Here is a 7,130-nt window from a genome sequence, read left to right on the forward strand (position 1 = left end):
TCGGGTCTTTTGGAGATGAACAAAAGGTGAGAATTTTGACTCTAAGGCTTATCGGTGTTGGTAGAAAGAATAAATTACAGTTGAGATGGTGTCGTCAGGCTTACGTGGATTGGGTGACATGGGGTCACCCGCGGGTGTATGTTGGATATGTGCATTCAGTGATTTGAAAACTTTGAGGCGATTCTTGGCACGTTCTAGGACGAACGTTTGTTTAAGAGGGGAAGGATGTAACGACCCGGCCGATCGTATTGAGAATTTGAGTCTCGTTTGGCGGCATAAGGTTGAATTCAGTTACCAGATGATTCAGATGATTACCAGATGATTCAGTATCAAATCGAAAGAAGGATGCACGAGTCAAATCGAATGAAGAAGACTCCGGAATGGAGTTTCGTCGGTTTCGTTAGCTCCGTTGGGTAATTTTGGAATTAGGTGCGTGTCCGGATTGTGTTTTGGAGGTCTGTAGCTCATTTAGGCTTGAAATGGCGAAAGTTGAATTTTTGGAGATTTGATCGGTAATGGACTTTTTGATATCGGGATCGTAATCCGATTCCGAAAGTTGGAGTAGGTCCGTAATGTTGAATATGACTTGTGTGCAAAATTTGGGGTCAATCGGACGCGGTTTGATAGGTTTCGGCATCGGTTGTAGAAATTTGAAGTTTCAAGTTCATTAAGTTTGAATTGGAGGATGATTCATGTTTTTAGCGTTGTTTGATGTGATTTGAGGGCTCGACTAAGTTCGTATGGTATTATAGGACTGGTTGGTATGTTTGGTTGAGGTCCCGGGGGCCTCGGGTGAGTTTCAGATGCTTAACGGATCGAAATTTAGACTTATGTAATTGGTGAAGCTTTCAAGCTTCTAGTGTAATCGCACCTGCGGAGGGGTGGCCGCAGATGCGGACACGCACGTGCGAGAGGCCAAGTGCAGAAGTGGGATTGAGGAGATGGCCAGGGGTCGCAGGTGCGAGGGAAGTTTCGCGGATACGCTTGAAGTTCCGCAGATGCGGAGAGTGAGCTGGATGGGCAGTCGGCAGAAGCGGACATTTGTTCACATGTGCGCACTCGCAGGTGCGGCCATTTGATGGAATAAGCGGACCCAGGTGTGTAAGTCAAGTCCGCACCTGCGATGGATTTTCCGCAGGTGCGACTATGGATCCGCAGGTGCGAGATCGCTGGGCAGAAAAGAGGAAATTTCGAGGGTTTGGTCTCATTTTTATTTTGGGACTTTGAGAGCTCGGGCTTGGGCGATAATTTGGGAGATTTTCAGAGGAAGCTTTTGGGTAACGATTCCTTACTCATTTATGGTTATACTCTATTAATCTATAGTTGAATTCATCATTTAATTAAGGAATTTGGTTTAGAAATTTGGGAAAAGATTGGAAAGTTCTTCAAATAAATTTTTGAGTTTTGATTCAGATTTTGATATCAGATTTGGATAATTTTGGTACGAGTGAACTCGTGATTGATTGGGTGTTCGTATTTTATGACTTTTACCCGATTCCGAGACGTGGGTCCATGTCGACTTTTTGGGCCGAATTTTTGATTCTTTGCTAAAGTCGTAGATTTATTATTTAAATTAGTTTATCGTAATTTTATTCATGATATGTAATTGTGCTTGGCTAGATTTGGGCCATTCAGAGTCGGATAATCGAGGAAAGGGCATTCTTACTGATTGATTGATCTTGGTTCGAGGTAAGTATTTTGCCTAACTTCGTGTGGGAGAACTACCCCTTAGGATTTGAGTCTTCTATGCTAATTGTAGTCCGTGTACGCGAGGTGATGCGTACGTGCTCGGACTTATTTGTGGAAAGTTGGCCTTTTAGGGTTCTTAGGTCCGTATATTTACTGATTATGCAGTTGTTATGTTATGAATACGTATCTTAATTACTAGTTTCACATTTACCTGCTTTAATTAGAATTAATTGCTTCATGATCTGCCCTTGATGCTTATTTGAGTCATTTGTGCATTAACTGAAATTGTTATCTCTTCTATTGCCATGTTATATTTTCCCTAACTGCTTATCTTTATTTGAAGTTATAATTATCTCTTTTGTAATTGTTCATCCTTAATTGAGGCTATGATTATCTTTCCGTTGCTTATCCCTAATTGAATTTGTTGTATCTCTTTCTTAATTGCCAACCTTAAAAGAAGTTAGATATCTTATATTTTAGTTGACCTGTCCTTATTTGAAATTATTCGCCTTGTGTTAGCTCCCTCGTTGTCGAACTGTGCATTGTGGACCGTTGCTACATAATATTTCCTTTCTTGTTGAGATGTTTTTATTATGACAAGTATTCTCTATTGTGTACACTCCTCGTGAATTACTTCCTCTATTCCTTTGAGTATTGAAATTTCTGAGTTGATTTATTTGTCGTACCCTTGTATTAGTGTTATTGTTGATGTTGTACTTGTTGTTCTTGCATATTTATTTTGGGACTACAAGGCGGTACCTCGGGAGATCCCCTGTCTTACATATTTACTTTAGAACTATGAAGCGGTAGCTCGGGAGATCTCCGTGTCTTGCATATTTACTTTTGGGACTACGAGACGGTACCTCGGGAGATCCCATGTTGAGCATTTATGTTTGGGACTACGAGACGGTATCTCGGGAGTGCCCTTTGTTGACATCTCTTTGTTATGGGGTTGCACGAGATTTTTGTCGTGCTATTGTTACTATTGATATTTGCACATGTGGCGTGACAAGGCGGGATATATATATATATATATATATATATATATATATATATATATATATATATATATATATATATATATATATAGAGTTGCACATGTGGAAAGATAAGGTGGGAACATTATTATGCACACGTGGCGAGACAAGGCGGGCATTTACTTTACTATTGCACACGTGGCGGGACAAGGTGGGCTATGTCAGGGATTTATTTGTGATGATTTGTGATGGCTTGGGGGCATTCTTGTTGTTGATATTTGTGTAGTGGTACACTTACCTATGTGAGCTTTATCTTGTGAAAGTTGTGAGAAAATATTCTATATGTTGTCCGTTCTTTTTTTATGCTCACTAGCTGGTATGAACTATATTGGAACACTTGCACAAGTATACACATAGTTAAGCACTCTTATCGGATAAGAGGTTTTCTTGATATTGTTGAGTATAAATGCACACCTTTGCTTACTTGCCTTCTATATGAGAATGGCTCTATTTGGCACGCGAGTCGTCAGTGCGGTTATGCGGTATAAAGAGGGCACAAGATGCCAAGTGTTAGGGTTCAAGTATTGAAACCCGTGAGTTGTGATTTGTCCGAGGTTCGGTACCTCATGGAGTTTATTGACTAAAACTCGATGTGAAAGCTGTCGTATTGTTGAGTTGCTACTTGTCCTTTCTTTATATGTAATTATCGGACTTAGGATGTGTTTCCGTTCTTTCTTCTATGTCATTATTATGGTGTTCCGCTGATAGTTGTTGTTTTCCTTCCTTATTGCAATTACCGTATTAATTGCCACTCCGCGTAGTCTTTATGTAGATATCATACTCTGTTGTTTCTATACTTATACTTGTTTAGGCCATTTAGTCTAGTAAGTGTCTTGACTGTTCCTCATCACTACTTCACTGAGGTTAGTCTTGATATTTGCTGGGTACCGCCGTGGTGTACTCATACTACACTTCTGTATATTTTGTACAGATCCAGGTATTTCGAAGTCAGTTGATCATTAGCTATCTGTGTGGATTATTATTGTGGAGACTCAAGGTAAACCTGTTGCTGTGTTCGCATGCTTCAGAGTCACCTTTCTATTTTGTATTCACACTGTTTTACCTATTTCCAAATAGTTGTATTTAGAAATTTGTAGCAATCTCTGTAGAACTTATGACTTGTACTAGCGGTTTTGAAAATTATAAATTTTATAGAGATTTCTATTTCAAAAGTTGTTAGATGTTATTTATTATTATTGTTATTTAGTAAATGTTAGGCTTACCTAGTCCCTAAGACTAGGTGCCATCACGATACCCAACGGAGGGGAAATTCGGTCGTGATAGGGGTCCCCTGTGAACACTATTTTCGGGATTAGTCGGTAAATTGACGTTGATGGCCACCTGCGAGCTAACATCGACCGGATCGACAACTGGGACACCATTGGGATCGGCAGGAGGCACCTCGTTACTCGCATCAAATTATTATTTTCATCATGATGGTCAGACTCAGCGTCAACGTTCAAGTGAGCAGACTGAGAGTTTGACATTTTTGGGCTGACCTGAAATTAAGACTTCAAAAGAACAACTGTAAAACAGGGTTTGTTATGGAGATTCGTATCAAATCGCCACTATTATCCATAGCCCCACGGTGTGCGCCAAACTGTTTTTCCTAAAATTGGGTAACAATTGAATTTGTATGCGGTTTTAAGAGTATTTGGTTTAATCCAACACGAACAATTAAGAATATCAAATAAATGAATTAGAAATGAATTAAACGTTCAAACAAGTTGCAATATTATGGCCAAGCCTGAATTTAGACTGACTAATGACCTTGTCCTCAGTTGGGCCCTCGGTTCGAGCCCAGTCGTGAATGAAGAACAGAACAAATGGGCAAAACTTTAACAACATCTAAAAGGCAGAAAATAAACTCCTATTGCTTTGATTTGCATGTTACAGTATATGTTACAAAAGAAAAACTTTCTCTTTATATAGTAGGAGAGTTTCATCCCTAGTATAAGTCTAAAAAGGTAAAAATCTTTCTTCTCCGGTAATTTCTGATCCATAATCGATATTGAGCGAGATCCGCACTGTGATTTCCGGTTGAGTGCGAGTATCTCGGCCCTCTATCTGTCATGTGTAACCGTTCACTGTATCTCCCGTGGTTTTAGAACTCATTCTTCGCCTCGGGGCACGTCGGTTTATCATACCCGTTGACGGGCATATTGTTCATTCTTCCTGGATCTCGATACGAAGGGTCTCATGCTCTCCCTCCGTTTTCTCCTCGGGGAATCGGGGTAGGCATCACCCCCGATTTTACTCGTACACATACATGTCAAAAGATTATGAGAAAATTGTCAAATTTGCCCATATACTATTCATAAATTGAGCAACTTTATCTTCTGTTAGACTTTTGGTTGAGCTTTACCTCCTCCTTATGAAAAAGACTCTTTTTTGCCCTTGATCACTAACAAAGCTTCAATTCGAGAATAACTTAAACTACGATCAAAAGTTGATAGGGTAAATTTGAAGTGTTTTCCTCAAAAAATTTATACACGTGAAATCACTAATTTCTTGCAGGAGTTTGGTTATTGACAAGGGCAAATTATACAAAACTTTTTTTCCTAATAGTAAGGTTATGATGGACCAAAAGTTTAATAGAGGGCAAAGCTGCTCAATTTTGGATAGTAAAAGTAGAAACTTGGACATTTTCAAAAAGATATTGAATGTGGGGAAAATTTATAAGAGAGGTTTTCCTTTATTAATTTTCCCTGAAAAAACGTATAAATTGTAACGTTGACTTTCATTACCCTAGCTAGTTAAAGTTGGCAAGAATCATGCTCGACTTAAAATAGAGAACATGCAAACTGGCAAAATGTGATATAATACGTAAGTTAAACATTGTCCTGGCAAAATAATATAAAAGTGAAGTGATATATACACAAATATATACAATTTCAGAGCCCCACGAAATGAAATGGAAAACAATTGACTTTTTTGATTCCCCAAGGGATGTTTTATAAGATGAGTCTTTTAATTATAGATTTCAAGTTGGAAATTTAAACGAATATTAGTAAGAAGCGTTTTGCCTTTTAATGGACTTATTGGATATGAAATTCAATTAATCAGATAAGTAAATTTTGCGTACCAATTGATTAAATAAAAAAAAACAATAAAACAAAAAAAGGTGGCAACACTGCCTCGCTACTGCTTTCTTCTTTTTCGTTTTTTTTTTTTTTTTGTTTTCCTTGTTCTTTTTCGTTAAGTCCGAGGATAATTGTTTTGTTCTAGCAAACTTGAGAGTCTTTTGTCCCTGAAAAATACTTACTAGGTGACAACTCTTGGAACGATTATATATGGACAACATTTCTTGTTAGACACATGCAAGAGAACCCACAAATGGTATTACTTGTAACTTGTAAGGATGTTTCTCTTTAGAAATATGTTAATGTTTGTGTTAGGATCGGGAACCCGGGTAATGCGAAATTTAACAAATAACGGTATAATGATAATAACAAAGATAATGGAAGTTGATAATAACGGCAATTAAAGAAGATAAAGAAGACACAAATTTAACGTGGTTCGGTCAAGGTGACCTACGTCCACAAGCGGAGAGAAGCAATTTCACTATACCAACAAGAGTACAAAAGAGAGTACAAAATTAGAGTAAATACTCTAATTAATCCCAAATACCCCAAGAGAATAACCTCACAAGATCACTCCAAAGAAATGGTTCACACAAGTGCTTCCCAACACTAACTCTCATACAAAATACTCTTAATAAAGGAAGAAAGGAAAAAACAAGAATTGAAGACAAGTCTTGTTGGTGTGTTTCCAAATGAGTAGAGAGTCGTCATTATATAGGAAGAGAAGAAAGAAATGCTTGGCCAACAATTGGCCACATCCTCTCAAAATACAAGGTAATTTATTTGGCCAACAAAGACTTAAATAAAAGGCTCCAAATGTGCCAACAAAGCTCACAAATAAAAAACCTAAAAATAAGACCACCTTTTACAGTTTGTTTATATATTATTTACATAAAAGTTCCTGTAGTAAGTTATTGTTTAAGACGCTGGAAAAAAATCGAGAATATATTCCTCTTCCGTTGGAGAGTCGAAAGAGTTTTTTTAACCATGACTTTTTAAATTATTAAATATTGTAGCTTATAGTATTTTATATAATTTTTAAATATTTAAATTTATTTTAAAAATCTTAAAAATTCTTTCTGAAAACACACCGAAAATTTGGCAATTTAACCCTCGTTCAGCGATTAAAAAAAGGCAGTCTGGTACAAAAAAAAATATTCACGCAGGATAGGGAAGGACCGCATCCCTAGGGCGTATGATGTAAGTAGCCTACCTAATGTAAATATAAGTGACTGATTCCACGACTCGAACCAATAATTTATAGGTTATAGAGATAACTTGACCGTTGATCCAAGGCTCCACCTCTTTATGCCACACAAAG

The sequence above is a fragment of the Nicotiana tabacum genome, chromosome 2 (genome assembly GCF_000715075.1).
Source record: "Nicotiana tabacum cultivar K326 chromosome 2, ASM71507v2, whole genome shotgun sequence".
In the NCBI taxonomy this organism is placed as follows: Eukaryota; Viridiplantae; Streptophyta; class Magnoliopsida; order Solanales; family Solanaceae; genus Nicotiana; species Nicotiana tabacum.